Consider the following 19,601-nt stretch of genomic DNA (forward strand, 5'->3'; position numbering starts at 1 on the left):
CAGGTCACCTGTGAGGGTGAGGACGAAGGCTTGAGGGAGGATGGCCAGAGTGCCGGTAATGGTACAAAGGGGTGTGAGGCAGTCCTGGGGGTGGGGAGTGAAGTAGAAAGAGAAAGGTTGTAGTGGTGGGTGATTTGATAATTAGACTGACACACAAGATCATTTTGAAATACAAAAAACTGCAGGTGTTGGAAATGTGAAAATAAGGATATAATTTTGTTTGCACCTGGTGCACTGGACCAGTGACTGCCGAACCTCCTTCCCTGCATCCCCTGGGTTCCTGACCGATAGTCACATATCCCTCAACCAGTCACATATCCCGACCAGTCCCAATGTCCGCAAATTCCCATGTTCCACAGTCCCAACACAGAGCCTGTGCATTCATTCCTCACAGCAATATATTTCTAAAGCTCCTGGAATCAATGGACCTTACCTGCCACATCACTGACAAGCAGTGCGGTCAGCACCAAAACCCACACCAGCATCATGTTTCTTTCCTCAAACCTGAAACACAAGAAAACAATTCATCGTTAGTGTCAAGTTTCCCAGTGAAGGTGGGGATCTCCTGCTGCCATTCCCACCTCTCTCTCTCCCAGCTGTCTGTGTCGATGAGGTTTCCAATGCTGTTGCATCCCCATATATGTGGAGTTCTTTGATCGTGGAGGCTTCTGAAATGATTGAAAACAAACCCAATTGGCTGGACCATGGCACACAAAAATAACTTATGAAAAGTTATGTGGATTGGTGCAGATTAGAACAAGCTGAAAAGGAAACCACAGAAATGTCTTGTGAGCTCTAAGTGTGACTGTAGAATGTTGCACTGTAACTGAACTTTGAGAAATGGAGGCTGCAGAAAACATTAATGATCCCATTGTGTGTCCATGATATTACAATTCAATGAATATTATCAACAAGAACAATTAGGATGTAATACTCAGGTGAATACTTCAAACACAACAGATTATTTACACAGACCACTCGCTCACTCATATACTTGTTCTGATCTGCTTCCTTTCCAATTCCCATCATGGCGAAGGGCCTCCCTTCTTCACTGATCTGGAAAGTTTGTAATCATTTGTGGGGAAATGGTTCAATTTAGAATCATGGCCACTTTCCAACAAGGAGCTGGAGTGAAGTCTGCTCAAAAGGAACATGAAAGGATGGGGAGATAATGGACTGCTTGATGCTTGATGCTTTTCCAGGGACATCTCAGGGAGATCCCTGCACTGACATGATGTGGGAAGGAATCCATCGGATCTCCAGTGGAGTGGGACTGATGGGCCAAATGTCCCTTTCCTTCTCTGGATTTTCTCTTGTTCCCAAATCACTTCACACTCCAAAGGCAGAACTAGTGGTCTCTTGAGCCCATTTTACCTTCGGCTTCATCCTCAAGCCCTTGTGGAGTCATAGATTGACACAATGAGACTGCACTGATGGAGACTATTTGCCTCATCGTATCTGAACCATCTCTTTGATTGTGCAATCTATTTAGTTCAATTCTCCTGCTCTTTCCCTGTACCACTGCAAATTGCTCCTTCACATAGAACATAGAACAGTACAGCACTATACAGGCCCTTCAGCCCACCATGTTGTGCCGACCTTTAAACCTCACCTTAGACGATCTAACCCTTTCCTCCCACATATCCCTCTATTTTAAATTCCTCCATATGCTTATCCAGTAATCTCTTGAATTTGACCAGTGTACCTGCCTCCACCACCGCCCCAGGCAGCGCATTCCATGCCCCAAGCACTCTCTGGGTAAAAAACCTTCCTTTTATATCTACATTGAACTTCCCACCCATTACTTTAAAGCCATGCCCTCTTGTATTGAGCACTGGTGCCCTGGGAAAGAGGTGCTGGCTGTCCACTCTACCTATTCCTCTTAATATTTTGTACACCTCTATCATGTCTCCCCTCATTCTCCTTCTCTCCAAAGAATAAAGCCCGAGCTCCCTCAGACTCTCCTCATAATGCATACTCTCTAAACCAGGCACATCCTGGTAAATCTCCTCTGCACCCTTTCCAACGCTTCCACATCCTTCCTATAATGAGGCGACCAGAACTGGACACAGTACTCCAAGTGTGGTCTAACCAGTGTTTTGTAGAGCTGCATCATTACCTCGCAACTCTTAAACTCGATCCCACGACTTATGAATGCTAACACCCCATAAGCTTTCTTAACTACCCTCTCCACTTGTGAAGCAACTTTCAGGGATCTGTGGATGTGGACCACCAGATCCCTCTGCTCCTCCACACTACCCAGAATACTGCCATTAACTTTGTACTCTGCCTTGGAGTTTGTCCTTCCAAAGTGCACCACCTCACACTTCTCCGGGTTGAACTCCATCTGCCACTTCTCAGCACAGCTCTGCGTCCCATCGATATCCCTCTGCAATCTTCGACAATCCTCTACACTATACACAACACCACCAACCTTTGTGTTGTCTGCAGACTTGCCAACCCACCCTTCTACCCCCTCATCCAAGTCATTAATAAAAATCACAAAAAGCAGAGGTCCCAGAACCGATCCTTGTGGGACACTGCTAGTCACAGCCCTCCAGTCTGAAGGCACTCCCTCCACCACAACCCTCTGCTTTCTACAGACAAGCCAATTCTGAATCCACATGGCCAGGCTTCCCTGGATCCCATGCCCTCTGTCCTTCTAAAGAAGCCTACCATGTGGAACCTTGTCAAATACCTTACTAAAATCCATGTAGACCACATCTACTGCACTACCCTCATCAATCTATCTGGTCACCTCCTCAAAGAAGACTTATCAGGCTTGTGAGACATGATCTGCCCTTCACAAAGACATGCTGGCTGTCCCTAATCAGACCATGATTCTCTAAATGCCCATAGAGCCTATCTCTGAGAATCCTTTCCAACAGCTTGCCCACCACGGGTGTAAGGCTCACTGGTCTCTAATTCCCTGGACTATCCCTACTACCTTTTTTGAATAAGGGGACAACATTTGCCACCCTCCAATCCTCCGGTACCATTCCTGTGGCCAACGAGGACTCAAAGATCCTAGCCAAAGGCTCAGCAATCTCCTCCCTTGCCTTGCGCAGCAGCCTGGGGAATATTCTGTCAGGCCCCGGGGACTTATCCGTCCTAATATTTTCCAACAGCTCCAACACATCCTCTCTCTTGATAGCAACATGCTCTAGAACATTAACCTTACCAACACTGTCCTCAGCATCATCAAGGCCCCTCTCCTTGGTGAATACTGAAGAGAAGTATTCATCGAGGACCTCACCCACTTCCACAGCTTCCAGGCACATCTCCCCACCTTTCTCCCTAATCGGCCCTACCTTTACTCCCGTCATCCTTCTGCCCTTCACATATGTGAAAAATGCCTTGGGGTTTTTTCACCCTAGTCACCAAGGCCTTTTCATGTCCCCTTCTTGCTCTCCTCAGCTCTTTAAGTTCCCCCCTTGCTACCCTATATTCCTCAAGAGCCCTATCTGATCCTTGCTGCCGAAACCTCATGTAGGCTGCCTTCTTTCTCCTAACTAGATGTTCCACCTATCTTGTCACCCATGGTTCCTTCACCCTGCCATTCTTTCTCTGCCTCACTGGGACAAATTTATTCCTCACATCCTGCAAGAGATCCCTGAACAACGCCCACATCACCATAGCACATTTCCCTTCAAAAATGTCTTCCCAATTCACACTCACAAGTTCTAGCCTTATAGATTCATAATTTGCCCTTCCCCAGTTAAATATTCTCCTGTCCTCTGCTCCTATCCTTGTCCATGACAATGCTAAAGGTTAGGGAGCGGTGGTCACTATCCCCCAAATGCTCAGCCACTGAGAGATCTGTCACCTGACCCGGTTCATTACCTAATACTAGATCTAATATGGCATTCCCTCTCGTCGGCCTGTCAACATACTGTGACAGGAATCCTTCCTGGACCCACTTAACAAACTCTGCCCCGTCTAAACCTTTGGTACTAAGCAGGTGCTAATCAATATTTGGGAAGTTGAAGTCTCCCATGATAACAATCCTGTTATTTTTGCACCTTTCCAAAGTCTGCCTCCCGATCTGCTCCTCAGTATCCTTGCTGCTACCAGGGGACCTATAGAGTAGTCCCAGTAGAGTTACTGCTCCTTTCTTGTTCCTAACTTCCACCCATACTGACTCTAGAGAGGATCCTGCTACACTATCCACCCTTTCTGCAGCTGTAATAGTATCTCTGACCAGTGACGCCACCCATCCTCCTCTTCTTCCCCACCTCCCTATCCCTTTTAAAACACTGAAATCCAGGAATATTCAGTATCCATTCCTGCCCTGGTGACAGCCAAGTCTCTGCAAGAGTCACAATATCATAGTTCCATGTATTTATCCAAGCTCTCAGTTCATCACCCTTATTCCTGATGCTTCTTGCATTTAAGTAAAGTCACTTTAGCCCATCCACCTTACCACTTTTATCCCCTATCCTCTGCTTCTCCTTCCTTGAATCCTCTCTATTTGTTAGATCTGGCTTTACTCCATGCGCTTCTTCCACTGACCTATCCCTCTGGTTCCCTTCCCCCTTGCAAACTAGTTTAAACCCTCCCGAACCACACCAGCAAACCTGCCTACAAAGATATTGGTCCCCCTCAAGTTCACGTGTAACCCATCCAATCTATACAGGTCCCACCTTCCCCAGAAGAGATCCCAATGATTCAACAATCTGAAAACTTGCCCCCTGCACCAACTCCTCAGCCACACATTCATCTGCCATCTCCTCCTATTCTTACCTTCACTATCACGTGGCACTGGCAGCAATCCTGAGATTACTACCCTTGAGGTCCTGTTCTTCAGCCTTCTGCCCAGCTCCCTAAACTCACTTTTCAGGACCTCATCCCTCTTCCTACCTATGTCCTTGGTACCAACATGTACCACCACTTCTGGCTGCTTTCCCTCCCACACAAGAATGCTGTGGACCCGATCAGAGTCATCCTGGACCCTGGCACCTGGGAGGTAACATACCATCCGGGATTCTTGCTCACATCCAGAGAACGTCCCATCTGTTCCCCTGACTGTTGAGTCCCCTATCACTATTGCCCTCCTCTTCTCCTCCCTTCCCTTCTGAGCAGCAGGACCAGTCCCAGTGCCAGAGACCTGGCTACTGCCACTTGATCCCTGCAGGTCATCCCCCTCAACAGCATCCAAAGCGGAATACCTGTTTTTGAGGGGAACATCCTCCAGGGTCCTCTGCACTGTCTGCCTGTCCCTTTCTCTCGCCTGACAGTCACTCATCTATCTGCCTTCTGGACCCTAGAAGTACCTGCTCTAAGGAGGGGGGGGGGTGGTGACTGCCTCCCGATGCACAGCATCTACATAACTCTCCCCCTCCCTGATGTTTTGAAGTGTTTGAAACTGCGTCTCCAGCTCATCAATTCTGAGCTGAAGTTCCTCCAGCCTCAAGCACTCACTGCAGATGTGGTCACCATGCACCACAGCAGGGTCCACTCGCTCCCACATCATGTGGCTGCACCACATCACCTTGCCCTCCATCTGCACTAGTTTTTGTTCTTACCTCGCTGTAGTCTACTTAAAAGTTCTAAGAATAAGAGGAAACCTTAACCTTACTTACCAGCTACTCACCAGTATTGTTGCAGATGGCCTCCGCCTCTTAATGCCAAAGCCTGTTGTGCCAAAGCCACTCACTCTGACTCTGTACACTCCGATAATGGCCGCTCCGCTTGACACGACCTCCTTTTTATTGACCCTTCTTCATTCTGGCATTATTTCTGTGTTTAGCCAAATCCTTTGAAAGTTATTACTCACTCTGCTTCCACCAATTTCCTGAGCAAAATTGATTGCTGTTGCCACCTCTAATCCATTTGACAATTATCTAAGATCTCCACCCTCTAGTGAGTGCTCCAGCTGCCTGGCAGAGAGCTCAGTAACTGGAAAACACAGACTGATGTGCAGCAGCATTTGTTACCTCATCACATCAGCTCACTGGGAGACACTCACTGAGGGAAGTCAATTCATCACCTCACCTCTGATTCTTTGGCCAATCATTTCCACACTTTGAGAAGTGTGTGAAGGTCCCAGATTTCCACAATATCGGTCTCCTGTAGTCTCTGTGACCGCTGTCACCAGAATCAGTTTCTCCTTATTTACTCCATCCAATTAATTTTGTGGATGACACACACAATTGCCATGGTTTGTCTGTGGTGGAGCGAGGTGGGGAGTGGGCTGCCACTGAAATGCATTCAACAGTGTCAGAGCTGCACATCCAGGAACACAGAGAGAATTCCACAATGCTCCTGATCTCAAAACTTGTAGATGATGAAAGACTTCTTCTGTCAAAGGTGAATTACCCAGCCTCTGAGATGCATTTACTGTCACAGAATCTATGTGGTTGGTCCAGTTGATTTTCAGATCAATAGTGACTCCCAGGTTGTAAATAGTGGGCGAACTGGCGATATTAATGTCATTGGCTGTTAAGGGTCAGCCCTCACTTTTAGAGATGGTCATTGCCATCTTGTCTCTGATACTCTGCAGTGTTACAGTGAGACCTCATCTGGAGTTCAGGGGTTGTTTTGGTTTCTGTACCTTGGAGTCAATGCGGCATCGATTCACTGGATGGATTTTTGGAATGAGAGAAGAGTCCATTGAAGACAGATCGAGGAAAATTGAATAAAACTCACTGAAATTTAGAAAAACAACTGCAGATGATCTCATGGAAAGCTCCAGGATTCCAAGAAGGACCGAGGGGTGGACAATTGAGGCTGTTTCCTCAGTCTGAAGAGTCCAGAACTAAGGTGGTGTCAACATTTTAGGATTTAGAAGAGGAGAAATTTCCTTGTGCAGAGGGTTGGGAATCTTTTGAATGTTCTGCCTCAGAAGGCTGTGTATGCTCAGAACATACAGACTGTCATTGTTATATTTGTGGGGGCATCTCAGTAAATGGAACTGTCAGTTTGTAGTAAAACCCATCTCCTCAGTGAAGCCCCTTTGGATGCGAACCTGCTGGCCATCCCCAATTTGACCTCCGTGTGAACACACCACTGATGTTAGGCTCACCAGTCTGTTGTTCCCTGGCTATTTCTTGAAGTCTTCCTTAAATGGACACTGTCATCTCAAAATCAGTATCTTGTGGATTCAAGTTCCACAGCAGATTCCAGCACATACCCAGCCTGACTCTGCAGGGCTGCACTGAGGGAACTCTGCATTGACAGATGCCCCTTCCAGATGGTCTGTCCAGCCAAGTGCCCTCTACCCTCTTGGGCCAATGCAGGAGATCCTATAGCATCATTGGAATAAGACCAACTTTCCCCGTGCCCTGGTCAACACTTATCATTTAACCAGCACTGAAAGACTGGCCCTCTCACTGTCATGTCTTCGGGAAGGTTCACATTGATGGTGAAACCCTTCGGGTCATGGTGAGGATGTGAAATACACCATATCGATGCAAGTTGATGTATTTTCCTGCAGCAGGCCAGGCAGTGGACAGGGTGGATTCGCTGAGATTCCGACTGCATCAAAGCATTTCCACAACGAGAAGAAAACATTGTTCCTGAACTTAAATAACTGGTGCCAAGGAAATAAAGGGAATGAGAAATGAATCAAGATTCAACAGGGAGAGACGACCAGCAGTAGAGTGAGTGGGAGCACAGAGCAACTGAAGGAAAGCTTTGATACTGATCTCTCATCTACATCGGCTGCACAGAACACCAACAGTAATGCTCGGGTGGTGCCTTTCAACATGTTTACGACTCAGCATTAAACACCACAAATCCTTCATCACAAATACTACAGAACAACCTGGTGCTGAGATATTTCACTGTAACCGTGCTCCCGCTAACCTCATCCCGAATCACACCAGCCGGACCACCATTACTATCTTCACTGTTGTCACAGGGAGAACTAAAAGGCTTGTTTGACCTTCATCCTCACTAAAACCACTGAAACTGTTTAAACCACCAAAAATTTAAAACCTTCCTCTGAAAGATTCTAACTGTTATTAGACTGTCTCTCCAAGAAGGTTCAAATGTCAAATTTACAGTGAGATAAGTTTGATGCTCCATTAAGTTCAACTCTATTGATCTTAGCCTCTAATAAAAGAGCCTCAGCAGCTAAAGACTTCTCAGTTAAAATAAAGTCGTCCTTGGTTGTTTGTGTGTCCAAGGTTAGCTCGGCATAAGTGGCTCTGTCCAGGGGCAAGGCACATGACACATGAGGTACCTGTGGAGACTCCAGTGGGGGAGTTATTTATCCAGGAACCCCAATCAGAAGTGAGCACACCCCCTCCCAGGGGGACACCCAAACACACCTTTTGTCATTATGATTGGTCCATGCTCTGAACCCAGCCGCTGCTACAAAGGTCCATTTCACTGGCCAAAGCCATTGTCCTGTTGGAACCAGGTGGAGGTGGGACGTACACAGGTATGAGGACTAGTGCACCATGACTCACTGATGGAGATTGAAACCAAAGTCATTCACCCATGTCTAGGACACTCACACAAGCGATTTCCTACCTCCAACGAGTAAGAGTGATCCAGCTATTCTCACTGTCCCACACAATGCCCACGGCCCTGAACAGCCTCCTCATTTACCTGCACCTGAAAACCTCATGTCAATGGTGAGTGTTAGAGGAATGAAGGATTATTCAGGACCTTTCACACCTCTGTCAGGATATTTCCAATTGCTTCCCTGCCAATGAACCACATTTGAAGTGTCATCTCTACTGTAGAGCAGGCAATGCAGCAGGTCATGTACACACAGCAATCTCCAGCAAGGGGATTTTTGGGCAATGCTGAGTGAGGGTTAAATATCAGGGATACATCCTTTGGATGTCTTTGCGACAGGGCAATGGGAACCTTACAACCAGCTGAGAGGATCTGAAATCCAGCACCTCCCACAGCGCAGGACCCCTTTACAACGGACTCAATTGACACCGTTGCTTTTGGTGCTCTGGTTTCTGTTGTGTGACTTGAACCTATAACCTCTTGACTCAGAGATGAGAATGGTACCGACTGAGCCCAGTCGACAAGTAATGAACAACAGTTGTGATCAGTGGGTGTGGAGCAGCCCCGTGCCCTGGGACTTTCTGTCATCCCTTCATTCCAGTGTTTTCACCAAATTCCCTGCCAACATTTCCCAGTGTCTGGAATACTCTCAGCAGATTGCAAAGAAGTGAGTTTGGTTATGTTTCCATGGAGAAAAGAGAGAGAAATTGGGAATCCACCCGACAATGGGGAGAATTGCCTGGGGACGTCCTCTCCACAAGCAGCAGGACAAATCCATCAGGCTGGTTCCTGCCCCATTGGTTTATACTCGATAATCAGCCAAGTGATGGAAGGAATAACAACAGTGCTGGGAAAGTTACTGGAGAGGATTCTGAGAGACAAGATCTATCTGCATTTGAAATGTCAGCATGGCTTTGTGCACAGTAGGTGGTGCCTCACAAATATAAGTGAGTTTTTTGAAGGGGTGACCAGGAGGATTGACAAAGCTGTGACAGTAGGAGTTGTCCACATGGCCTTTGACAAGGTCCTGAATGGTAAGCCAGGCTGATTGGTTAGATCACAAGGGATCCTGGGTGAGCTAACCAAATGGATACAACATTATCTTGGTGGAAAGGGTCAGTGGGTGGTAGTGGAGGGTTGTTGTTCACATTGGAGCCTGTGACCAGTGGTGTGCGGCAGGGATCAGTGCTGCGTCCACTGTTGTTGGTCGTGTGTATTGATGATTTGGATGAGAATGTAGGTGACATGATTAGTAAGTCTGTGGATGACATCAGACTTGGTTGTGTAGCGGACAGTGAAGAAGGTCGTGTCAGGTTACAACAGGGTCCAGATCGGTGGGAAAGTGGGGGCAGGAACGGCAGATGGAATTTAACTCAGACAACTGAAACGTGATGCATTTTGGGAAGTTAAATCTGGGCAGGACACACCCAGTGAATGTCCGGGCGCTGGGGGAGTGTTGAAGAACACAGAGCCCCAGGGGTACGAGTACTTAGTTCTCTCAAAGTGGCAACACAGGTAGGCAGACTCTTTACAGATGATATTGATGCTTTAGAAGTCAAATAACATGTTGTCTGTTATTGTAAGGCCTTTGGAGGACAAAAGTAAGGAAACCTTGACAATTCAGAGGGACCTCATTAGGAGTTCAGCGGGGTTGGTTTGGTCTCTTGATCAAAGAAAGCAAATACTTGCCTTGGAATCAGTGCTGTACAGGTTCATTGGAAGGATTTTTGGAATGAAGGAAGAGTCCATTGAAGAGGAATTGAGGAAAATTGGACTAAACTCACTGGAATTTAAAAATAAAATTGCAGGTGATCTCACTGAGAATTCCAGGATTCTGAGAGGTCCAGGATTCTGAGGGGGACTGAGGGGTGGATAATGAGAGGCTGTTTCCTCAGTCTGGAGAGCCTGAAACCAGGGTGGTGTCAACATTTAGGGGAGGAGAAATTTCATTTGTGCAGAGGGTTGAGAATCTTTTGTATGTTCTACCTCAGTGGATACTCAGAATGTACAGACTGTCATTATTATACTATGGGGGATCTCAGTAAATGAAGCTGTCTGACTGTTAGAAAAGCAGAACTGGGACTCCTCTTGATATTGGGAAAATTAATCATCCGTTGCCCCATTCACACCTCCCCAGACATACCTTTGGTATACACCAACTCTGATTACCCTATTTCAGCTCCTTTTACCACCATGGGTCTCTCTCACTCTCTCCTGCCTCCTCCCTACTTTCTCTCCAGTCAGAATCATCTGTGGTAGAGTGAAGACCGGGCAATCCTGAATGACACAGATGGTGCTGGTGCCGCTGAGAGAGGGTGGTGTGGATTAATCACAGCTGACCTGTCTGGAGGAGGTGTGGATGGAAGGAGATGATTTGGGACAGGGGAGAGAGAACAAAACACTGGAACTGTGGGCTACAAATATCTGCATTTGCTGGAAACATGAAGGGAAAGGGATTGCTGGAAATACCCAGCAGGTCAGACAGCCTCTGAGGGGGAGGAACCCAGAGTTGAGGCTATCACATCAATGTTTGTTATAGACAATCAGGGTCATGGAGTTGGTGGGGGTGACATGCCGCATTGGCAGAGAGTTGTCTGAAGGTCAGAAATCAGAGTTAAGAATAATCTGTCCTTTTCCAGGATGGCAGAATATTTTGTGGGGAGCTGCTGGAATTAGCACTGGCCTACAGCTCTCCACAGATTCCATTGATGCCCCGGATTTAAAGACAGTGTGCAACGTATCCAAGTGTTCTGCTGGTGCAGGGGTGGGTGAGAGGGTGAGGAGACACCAAGAATCTGTAAGCAGTATCGACAGGTTAAGTAAGTGGACAAGAAGGTGACATGTGCTCTTAAAGTTGTAATAAATGGTGAAGTATTTTAAATATACTGTCCGACTAATTTAAATTGATCCTGAAGAGTCTTATTGTTTTCATATAATTCTGGCAATGAAACAGTGTTTTAAACATTACCAAAAATGCAAAATGTGTAAATTTTACATTAAAATATTGTAAGCTCAAGAAGCAAAACTTGATGGTCAACTAAGTCAAAAATATTGCTAATGGTGAAGAATGTGCTGAAACAGAATTGTGTTTAACACTGACATTGAGGGAGAGGTTGTTCTCTTGACACCATGCCACCAGATTCTGTTGCTTCTTGTTTGTTGTGACTGTGAATGAGCAACATGTTGACTGGAGCTACAGCAGACATTCAGGATGAGACCTGGTGGAAGACCTTTAATTTCAAAAATAAACTTCATTCATAATAAAAAATACCAAAGAATAGGCAGTGCAAAACTTTTTACATTCATGGGCAATACATTCAGTAGTGTTACCTCATCTTTCTAAAGCCATAACACCATTGCCACTCACGTGGCCCCCTGGGGTGATGCACCATTTCAATGTTTGAGGGGATTCCCCACCTGACTCAGCCCCTCCATGTGTGGTAGCAGGAGTAGCCCAGACTGTGGTCCTTCCCCACAGAGCCCTTGCATTGGCTGCACCAAGCTTCAATGCATCCCTCAGCACGTACTCCTGCAGCCTGGAATATGCCAGTCAGCAGCATTCCCTTATGGACTTCTCGCTGTGCTGGAAGACCAACAAGTTCTGGCTGAGACACTCCTGAAGAAACTCAGTAGAATCTCAGGTAAATCTCCCCGAACACAAAGTACATCAAGTTTTGCTCTGCCCAGGACCGCAAGAGTTGTGGACACAGCCCAGCGCATCACGGACACCAGCTTCCCCTCCTTGGACTCTGTCTTTACCTCTCACTGTCTTGGTGAAGCAGCCAGCATAATCAAAGACCCCACCCACCTGGGACATTCTCTCTTCTCTCCTCTTCCATCGAGTAGAAGATAGAGGTGCCTGAGGGCACGTACCACCAGACTTAAGGACAGCTTCTAACCCACTGTGTTAAGACTATTGAATAGTTCCCTTATACAATGAGATGGACTATGACCTCTTGATCTACCTTGTTGTGACCTTGCACCTTATTGCACTGCACTTTCTCTGTAGCTGTGACGCTTTACTCTGTACTGTTATTGTTTTTACCTGTACTACACCAATGTACTTTGTACTAACTCAATGTAACTGCACTGTGTAATGAATTGACCTGTACGATCGGTTTGTAAGGCAAGTTTTTCACTGTACCTTGGTACAAGTGACAATAATAAACCAATACCAATACCAAAGTTTTAATACTCATAAGAACAAGGATAACATCAGGTGTTTGAATGTATGTTCAGTAATCATAATGACATCATTTACTTCAATGATTTGAGAGCTGACAAATGGTTCCATTGAAGTACATCTGCACCATGGGAGCACACTGCAACTGACAAGATGCCTCTGAACATTCAAACACCTTTTCTGGGACAAAGTAATTCACATGGATGGTCTGGAAACTTCTGAGGACAGAACCCCCAGACACCCAGAATTAGTGGTGCGAGGTCTCTGGGTACACAAATATCCCAATTATTGATGGACAGAGCAAATATGCCTTTGGTCATATTTGATGTGTTCAGTGACAAAACAAGTCTTGTCTGGACCCTTCCTACATCCCTGTCACAATGAAGCAAAATAGCTGAACATGTCTTTTGCCTGGTTTCATGGAGGTCAATTAACACAGTCCCATTGCCTTACGTTTGGTTGATGCAGACGAGATTGTCTCATGGCCACGGTAGTTTACGAACCATATCTCTTGAGCCTGCTGTGAGCCAGGAGCCTGTGATCTGTAGATCGTACTGTTTATTCACAAATAGCTGTCCTGTTATTTCCAAGATTGATTATTGCTTGTACTGTTCATTTTGAAATAGTTTGTGGAGACTGGTTCTTGCTTGTATTAATGGCTACTATCTGAAACTTCTTACTTTGACTTTGGCTACTTTGCCTTAACATAGATTTCTGTCCAGGGAGCCAACAGAAAGGTGTCTCCAGGAGGTCAAACTCTTGGGGTTCTAGTTAAATAGGCATGCAAACACCCTTCACTATGGACACCACCCCACAGTCCCTAGACTACAACAAAAACATATCCCCATCTGGACCCACATCGACACATCTCTTATCCCTAACTGACTATCTACAAGATTGTGGAGAGATAACTTAGAACAACACAGCACAGGGACAGGTCTTTCAGCCCATGATGGAACTTGAAACTAGCATTGAAAGTGGTTATTGTGACTGACTGAACTGAGCCACACGAAAGCTGTAGCTGTGAGACGCAAAAGGCCTTTTTTCCAACGCAGCAGATTTTCTGAAGAATCTTTTTCTCCTCTCCCCACACAATATTTTATTTTTTTTTAAACACAAAAACAACAATAAATGATCAACTGCAGTTTGAAAGGCTATAATTACCCACTTAATTTTAATATTTTTTAACGTAGACAAGTAACTTCTGTGGAATAACATATTGACAATGGGAGCACATCCCAATGAGCAGAACCCCTTTGAACATTCAAATACTGGTGGCTGATTCAAAAGGTTCTGAGCACAAACTCCAGACACCCACTCTTTTGTTATAGTGTTGAAGGATGTCTGTGTTGGCATTTAATATTCTGGCCAGTTCTATATTCAGGGCCATCTGAATATAGAACTGGCCAGAATAATGTGACAAAACAGACATGTCCTGAATTGTGTATTTAGTGGCAGGGATTTACCTTTAACAATGCGATGATACAGGAGACACAAGAAACTGCAGATGCTGGAAGCTGGGGCAAAAATAAATCTGCTGGAGGAACTCAGTGGGTCGAGCAGCATTTGTGGGAGGAAAGAAATTGTCGACGTTTCAGGTCAAAACCCTGCATCAGGACTGAGAACGGAGAGACGAGATGGCCAGTACAGAGAGGAGAAGGGGGTGGTGAGAAAGGATTCCGAGGTGATTGGTGGACTGAGGGGTGTAAGATGATGGGCAGGTAGTGCCGGGTAGGGGAGGTGAGGGGGACTGGTGTTGGAAGACTGCGGCAGGTGAGTGATAGATGGAGATGGAGCAAGGTGAGGAGGGGAGTGTGAAGATGGGAGACGGCTGCTGGAGGGAGATAAACAGGAACACAAAGTGTGACCAGTGTTGGATCTCCTGCTCCTCCCATTTTTGTCTCCTTTCCCACCCTCCCCCCAGCCCCCTTCACCCATCTTCATCCCCTTCCCCCTCCTGTCTACCCACTCAATTCACACACAGGTCTCTCCCCCCTGTCCTCCCCCCTCCCCCCATCTGGTTCCAACTGTCAATCACCTCTCCCTCAATGGTTCCCATTCTCACCTCCTTTACTCATCTGAATCCAGCACTGGGAGCTGTTTAATCTCAGACTGATAGTAATTAAATCCAGGTCTTGTGATTTAAAATAAGTGATACATTGGAACAGTAAATCAAATGTGAAGTTGTTGGAAGACAATGGAACACATTAAGTAACACACATGCACCAACAAAGATTAAGTTGTTTTAAACCTTGGGTTAGGGTCTCTTTGTCCGAAACGGCCATTGATTCCCTCTTGAGGTAATAGAGTTGTGATCAGATTGAGTGTACCCATTCCAGAGTCCTAAACTTAAATCAAGACCTTAAGTCTTATGAGTTATAATTGTCTACTAGTACTCTCACTTTAGGGAGGTTAAACATAGAACAGTACAGCACAGAACAGGCCCTTCGGCCCACAATGTTGTGCCGACATAGCTATTCCCTCCTACATACACAATGCCCACATCCCTCTATTTTCCTCTCATTCATGTGTCCATCCAAGCCCCTCTTAAAAGCCCCCAATGAATTTGCCTGCACCACCCTATCAGGCAACACAGTCCAGGCATCCACCACTCTCTCAGTGAAAAACACACCCCTCACATCTGTTCGGAACCTACCCACTCTCACCTTAAATGCAAGCCCTCTGGTTATAATGTATCAACCTATAATTCAAAGACTAATTTACTTAACTACTTTAGTCTCTTTCCTGAAGGGGTCAATAATCACTATTCCGAGCAGTGGGTTCACCCTCCCAACCAAGGAGGTTCTTCCAGCTAACGAAGCAGATTAAGCACAGTTATTTTATTTTAAATGGAGCTCATTTATTCTGCAGAGTAAATTCAAACAGAAATTATAATGCTGACAAGGGTTTCCAAAACACAAGTACAATTCTTGCCAACTAGAAAAGCATACCCATGAGTTGCAGACAAAGAAGTCGTCAGTCAGAGAAAGAAGGTGCTGGGAAGAGATCCTTCCCGAACCAAGGCTGAGGAGTGGACTCTATGTCTTCATCTCTGTGACTCCAAACAACCCCTACTGCCTTCTAATATTCGTATTGTTTTTTAACCAATCATCCAATAATGACCTCATTTGCAAACAATGTTTCTCCTGATTAAGTAAAAAGGATGAGCAAAATGTAATTAGTTATGACTTTTAACCATTTAACAATAACATACTTTCATCCTCAGTCTGTTTTCTTCAACTGATAAGCACAATAACTCTTGGTAACTCTTCTGTTGATGAGCATTCCGATAAGCATCTATTTCTTAAGCACCTTAACCCTTGCTACCTGTCTCTGAAGCACACCAATCCTTGGTATCTCTTTCTTCTGCTGACAGGCACTTTAATGAAAATGAAACGCTAAAAAGCTGAGGTCAGCATTCAGCACTGCCGGGCCTGGACAGTGAATATCCATCGCAGGGTCAATGGGCATATGAAACGAACTGCCAGAGGAAGTGGTAGAGGCAGGTACAATTGCAACAATTACAAGGTTTAAAAGACATTTTGACAGATTCATGGATGGGAAAGGTTTGGAGGGACATGGGTCAAATGCACGTAAATGGGAATTGCTCAGGAAGACGCATTGGTAGACACGGACGAAGGGGCCGTTTCCATACTGTATAACTCTGGGACGAACATATCCTTTACTAGTTCCCAAATGTTGTGACTGTGAATGAGCCACATGGAGACTGGAGCTGTAGCAGACATTCAGGAGGAGACCAGGGGGACCTTTCCTGGGACAGACTCAGTAGAATCTCAGGAGATCCTCCCCGAACACAAAGTGCATCAAGTTTTATGCCCGTAAGAAGAAGGACAGCGGCAGGTGTTTGAATGTAATTGCAGTTGCTACAATAACATGGTTTACTTCAATGCATTGAGTGCTGACAAATGGTTCCATTGAAGTACATATGTACAATGGGAGCACATTGTAACAGACAAGATGCCTCTGAACATTTGTATGTCTTTGCTGGGAGAAAGTGATTCACATGGATGGTATGAAAGCTTCTGAGGACAGAAACATAAACCACACAAGATCTGTGTTGTGAGGGCCCTTGGTACACAAATATCCTGTTGTTGGGGAAAGAATAGTGAGGACTAATGCCAAGTAAGTAGGGATGTGGATTGTGCTAATGTAGTAACAGGGAACCACAGACTAAACCAAAGAGTAGAGACGTGGACTGCAGCAGTAATGACACCCAAGTTCAGGAGCTTCATTATTTATTTTATTAAAGTGCACCCATTGTAATAAAAAATTGGATTTACTGTTCGACGTGGATAATCATTTTATTCTGTAATCAAGGCTTTGTCTGATACTTAATTAAGTCTTTCTGCAGTCACCATTCTGTTATCCAAATCTAGTTTTACAATTAACCAAGTTTCTATGCAATCTTGTCTGCTGAGAATGTAAAAGCTGCACCAAATTGGTGCTTGGTTAGACCAGCTTTGACTGGTCTCCTGGTCTGCACCAGTTTTTAATAAATCGTCTGTTATTTTGAACACCAATTCCGTGTGGTTTTTCTGTTTGCTCCTCCAATCCCAGTTATTGATAGAAGAGCAAATATGCCTTTGGCCATGTTTGATGTGCTCAGTGACAAAACAAGTCTGGTCTGGACTGTTCCTACATCCCTGTCATAATGATGCAAAACAACTTAACTGAAGATACATTTTGCCTGGTTTGATGGAGGCCACGTAACACAGCCCCATTGTCTTACGTTTGGCTGATGCAGACGAGATTGTCTCGTGGCCACGGCAGTTCACAAACCATATCTCTTGAGCAGCCTCCTGCTGTGAGCCAGGAGCCTGTGATCCGTAGACCGTACTGTTTGTTCACAAATAGCTGTCCTTTTAATTCCAACACTGATTACTGAAATATTTTGCAATAGTTCATGGAGACAGGTTCTTGCCTGCATTAATGGTTACTATATTTGAAACTTAATACTTTGACTATGGCTGCTTTGCCTTAACATTGTTCACCTTATTCTAATCTGTCAGTCAGTGATTGGTCTGCAGTAATCTTTACATAGCTTGGTCCAGCCAACTGGGTTTGATATCAATGGTTCCTGAAACCTCCAAGATCTAAGAACTACACATATATAGGGATGCAACAGCATTGGAAACCTCATCGACACACACAGCTGAGAGAGAGAGGTGGGAATGGCAGCAGGATATCCCCACTTTCACTGGGAAACTTGACACTAACGATGAATTGTTTTCTTGTGTTTCAGGTTTGAGGAAAAAAACATGATGCTGGTGTGGGTTTTGGTGCTGACCACACTGCTCGTCAGTGATGTGGCAGGTAAGGTCCATTGATTCCAGGAGCTTTAGAAATATATTGCTGTGAGGAATGAATGCACAGGCTCTGTGTTGGGACTGTGGGACATGGGAATTTGTGGACATTGGGAGAGGTTGGGATGTGGTAGAGGGATATGTGACTATCTATCAGGAACCCAGGGAGTGCAGAGAAGAAGGTTCAGTGGGCATTGGTTCAATGCCATGGGTGTAGTGTACTTGTCACCTGTGAGGGTGAGGACAAAGGCTTGAGGGAGATTGGCCAGAGTGCTGGTAATGGTACAGAGGTGTGTGAGGCAGTCCTGAGGGTGGGGAATGAAGTAGAAAGAGAAAGGTTGTAGTGGTGGGCAATTTGCTAATGAGACTGACACACAACATCTCTTCAAAATCTCCAATCTCTTATTGTTCAGAAAATATTCATCTTTTCCATTCTTTATTCCAAGGTTTCACATTTTCCACATTATTATTCCATCTGCCATGTCTGTCACATTGACTCAGTCTGTCTAAATCCCCTTGAGGTCTCTCTGCATCTTCTTCACAACTCCCACTGCCACCAGCTTTGTGTCAGCCGCAACCTTGGATACAATACTCCTTGTCCCATTGTCCGAATCATTGATATAGTTTGTAAACTGATGGGGTCCGATCCCTGCGGCACACTCCATTGCATCCAGTATCTTCATAGTCACCTCTCCCAACAGCTCGGGACACAGGACATCAGTTCCTGAGGATTTATTGGCACTCAGCATTATTATTTCTCCAACAGTTGTGCATTGATGATGCTAATTTGTTTCACCTCATTCCTGCTGTACCTGTTGTTCTCTTTTTCCGAGATTTCCTGTGTTATCTTCCAAGAAGCCAGACAAAGGAATTGTTTCATTTCATTGTCATTTCCTTACTCCCCCAATATTATTTCTCCTGTCTCGGTCTGGAAGGGACCCACATTAAATTCTTTTCAACTTCTCCTTTTCACTTTCTCTGGAAATAGTTTTTCTGTTTTAATGTTTCCCACAGGATTCCTCTCAAATTCTGCTTTCCTTTTATCACAATATATTGGATCACCTTTGATGAAAGTTGTTTAAATTTTTTCTGCTGAAAATTTAATTGTGATTTGCTGGAAATTTTGGAATTTTCCTAATTCTCCAGCTTTCTGCATTTTTTGGCAAATATATGAGCTTTTCCTTTCTTTCTTTAAGTGTTAGCTTTTAGGCACAATTAGACATAATTATTAAGGTTTTATGAAGGGAAAGCCATGTTTAACAAATCCATCAGATGTTTGAGGATGTAACTAACATATAGGTACATTGGAAATAATGAATCAGGTCTCTCTGGATTTATAAAAGGTTGTTATACCTTATGGGAATCATGGAGTTGGGTGGAGGTAGTAACTTAGAGCACGGGGTGAAGATTGTTGAAAGGATGGAAATGTGAAAATCAGAATGAACAGACCTTTTTCAGGATGTCAGACTGCTGTCAGTGGGCTGCCTCAAGAACTAGCATTGGGCATCAGTGATTGACACATTCTGTGCCTGCCTTGGATACAAGGACAGTGTGCAACATTTGTGTTTTCTGATGGTGCAAAGTTGGGTGAGAGAGTCAGAAGCAGGAAGACAGCAAGAGTCTCC

The 19,601-nt window shown here is 45.1% G+C and overlaps 2 protein-coding genes across 2 annotated transcripts in view; both read left to right on the top strand.

Annotated features, from left to right (window-relative positions):
• Positions 1-19,601, top strand: part of chkb (choline kinase beta) — a 697,917-nt gene that overhangs the window by 257,455 nt on the left and 420,861 nt on the right. The window lies entirely within an intron of this gene.
• The window catches only part of LOC127580352 (galactose-specific lectin nattectin-like), a 95,491-nt gene continuing 93,452 nt past the window's right edge, over positions 17,563-19,601 (top strand). Inside the window, exon 1 of the mRNA XM_052033695.1 lies at positions 17,563-17,605. The gene's annotated coding sequence lies outside the window, so the exon portion shown is untranslated. The remainder of the gene's footprint in view (positions 17,606-19,601) is intronic.

Source organism: Pristis pectinata, chromosome 19 (genome assembly GCF_009764475.1).
Source record: "Pristis pectinata isolate sPriPec2 chromosome 19, sPriPec2.1.pri, whole genome shotgun sequence".
NCBI classification, from domain to species: Eukaryota; Metazoa; Chordata; class Chondrichthyes; order Rhinopristiformes; family Pristidae; genus Pristis; species Pristis pectinata.